We start from the raw sequence: 3,551 nt of genomic DNA, 5'->3' as shown, positions 1-3,551 counted from the left end.
TAATTATTATTGTAATTATTATTATTCAAAAGGGCAAGTTTATTGTTCATTGCTTATATTTAATATTTGATTGAACAAGGTCCAAGGAATATGAGTTAAAGAGAAAGTAATCTAAAGAGTTAGATGTGTGAGACCTTTACTCTTTCACACTCTTATCCTAAAAGGTTCCTAGTCATAGGATTATCACTTGGACATTGATAATCCGGAAAGACTAGCACATACTATGTATGCTCAATATGGAGGATGATATGTCTCTTGTCATTTGTGTAGAGACACTAATACAAGTATGTGGGTGCTCTTAACTTAAAGAGTACACTGAACGCGATCATTAGAGTTCTTGTATGGAGTCTTACTTACATGTCAAACTTGAACTCTAAATTGCAATAATACAAATTAGTCCTTTGACCTGAGACACCATAGTTGCCTTATGAGTGAATGGATTATTTCTTGATGATGCAATAATATTGTGTCCCTTAATGGATATAATAGATGCATTCATTGGTATAATCAATTCGGTCATGGAGACATGTGAGTGTACAATAAGGAATCTCTATCCTTAAGTAAATAAGGTGTATGTTCAAAGATGTGATTCAATGAGTCTTTGGCCAAAGCATTGAATGAGATTAAAAAGGAGTTTTTAATCACATTCTAAGAATCACATAAGAATGAAAATCACATTAGGGGATTGACATATCAATTCCATACCCCGATGATGTGATTTAGAACATAGTGTTAGAGAAGGACCGTATTGTATTGTAATTCCAATTGAATAGGTTTTTTGTCATTCTACATTAACTAGGGTAGTCATGATATGTTGCAAGACGTCACTCATGACTTGTGAAGTCCCCGAGGATTAATAAACATTTATAATCCTAATAACAAGGGAGAATCAAAAATGGAGTTTTTGATTCGTAAACAAAATAGAATGGTTTCTATAAACTTCACTGCCTTGTTAATTAGAACCTAAGAGATCGCACACCATATTAGTGGATCCTTGAGATTGTATATGAAGAAGATTAAACAAGAGTTGGTTATGACCAAATAATTAATTAGATTTATTATTTGGACATAATTAGGTTTTTCGGGTAAAACCGAACCTATTGGGCCTAAACGATTGTCGGGCTTTTCGTGTGGACTTGGGCTTCACTAAATGAGATTTAAATGAAAGCCCAAGACACATTTTTAGTGCCCAATAACAAGTATGGACCAGCCAAAATATTGGCTTTATGAAAGTCAATATTTTCTTTTAGTAATTGGAGTTATTTCCTATTATATAAAAGTGAAAGCATGGACAAAGAGAATAAGTGTGTCTCCACACTATTATTTTCAGATTTGAGAGAGAGAGAGAGAAAGAGTTCTTTCTTGGTCCATTACAAAATTAAAGTAAAGAAGAACACTTGCATAATTTCTTCTTTTCTTTCATCTTTCTTCATCTCTTGATTCACTTGGTGAAGATCCTTAGAGGCCATATATTTTTGTGGCTCTACTTGTTACATCAAGGAGAATATTACAAGCACAAGGAGTACAAGAAGGAGTTCTTAATTCAAGGTGCTTCAAGGTGGAGGAAACACACACAAGGAGAGATCAAGGAGAGGAACTTTGGTGGTTCACTTGGATCGGATTAAAATCACGCTCCAAGGGTGAGTAGAACATAAACTCCCTCTTTGTTCTTCCTTACTATGCATGCTATGTTTATATACATATCACAATAAGCCAAGATCATGGGTTAAAGGAATGGATTTTATGTTTAGTTAGTAGTTTAATTGTTAAACTAATTCCGCACTAATTAAAAAGTTTTGAAATCCATCCATTCCTTCAATTGGTATCAGAGCCATTGGCTTAATTTTGATATGTTATAAACATGGCTAAGTATGTTGGTTGATGTGATTTTCTTAAGCTTAGAGTAATATGTAATTTAGATCATAAAATTTGCTTTATCATAAAAGTTATGAAGCATGTGATGTAAGGTAGATTTTATGATAGCTAGAAAAAGTTTTCTGGAAATTACATGTAAGAAGTGGTTTAAGTTTTATGAAACTTTGATGCATATGAGATATGTATTAAGGGATTCTATATGTTTCTTAATTAAGGTGTTAATCTTAGAAACATGTTAGATTATATATGTCTTAGGGTATGCATGATTTTTGGCTTCAAAGATGAAGTAAACAAATGTTCAATGGAAGAACACAAAACTGGAATTTTATTTCCAGCTTTGGAACATGTCTAAACTAGTTATGAACTAGCTAATTTTTCATGGTGTTTGCTTTCACTTTTGATCCATAAATTCATGAATTGAAATATACCTAATAGTTAATGATGACATAAAATCATTTCCATGTTTCCCTCACCAAAAGGTTGGTAGAGTTAGTCATCTTTACTATTAGTTTCTCTAAATTACTCACCAAAAGTTGGAATGAGATAAAAGACATGTCTCCCTAAATTATGAGATAAAAGACATGTCTCCCTAAATCACTCACCAAAAGTTGGTGAATCATGATGTAAAACATCATCCCCTAAATCACTCACCAAAAGTTGGTGATGCATGATGTAAAACATCATCCCCTAAATCACTCATCAAAAGTGATGTGAGACATCATCCCCTAAATTACTCACCAAAAGTTAGTGATGCATGATGTAAGACATCATCATCCCCTAAATCACTCAACTAATTTACTTGCATTAAATTAAAGTAATTTAGTGGTTAACTTATTTTGATTGAGTTAATTATGCTTGTTTAATTAACCTTGTTAATCTTGGTTAATTAAAGGATGATTATGGACTATGGCCAAATATAATTGAGCATGTGATTGGCCGACTATTCATTTTGAATGAATGTGGTTATGTAATTAAAGTAGTTAATTCATTTGGGTTATGTAATTAAAGTAGTTAATTCATTTGGTTGTGTAACTAAGTAGCTTATTTAATTTATTCAAGTTTGATTAAATTAAATGGGAGCTTGTATGCCCCTCATCCACTCTTGTAATCAAAGATGGAGGCACATGAGGATGATCCAAAGAAGAAGTTTGAAGTCATCAAGCCTTGAAAGGAGTTCAAGTGCAAAGTGTAATAACTTAGCTTAGTTATTTAATTCTCGTAATCGTTACGCGTAATTAAAATCAACCACCCAAACATGACCTTGATCCAACATATTGGCTCATGTTGGATCAAACAACAAGTCCATAATCATCCTATGTGACCTATTATAATTGCATGTTCATTGCACTTGATCAAGTAATTTTATATTTCCCATGATTCCATTTGAAAAATGTTTTTGATGAAATCAAATTGTTTTCTGAAAACAATTAGTGGGAGTATTTTATTATAGATCAAGTATAATGAATGTGTGATTGCATTAGGATCAAAGCAAATGCAATGTGATTGTTATTAATGAGATTATTAAAGATGAGACCTTAAAATTCCCTCAAAGTGATATTAAGTTGAAAAACGAAGAAGTCATTATGAATGCTTCTTTGTGGCCTTCCAACATTGTAATCTCCTAGTAGATGTTCTTGCATGTGAATATCATTCCGAACGGAGGTATTTCTTGCTAG

Source organism: Rosa rugosa, chromosome 5 (genome assembly GCF_958449725.1).
Source record: "Rosa rugosa chromosome 5, drRosRugo1.1, whole genome shotgun sequence".
Taxonomy (NCBI): domain Eukaryota; kingdom Viridiplantae; phylum Streptophyta; class Magnoliopsida; order Rosales; family Rosaceae; genus Rosa; species Rosa rugosa.
Note: the sequence above shows the minus strand (reverse complement) of the source record.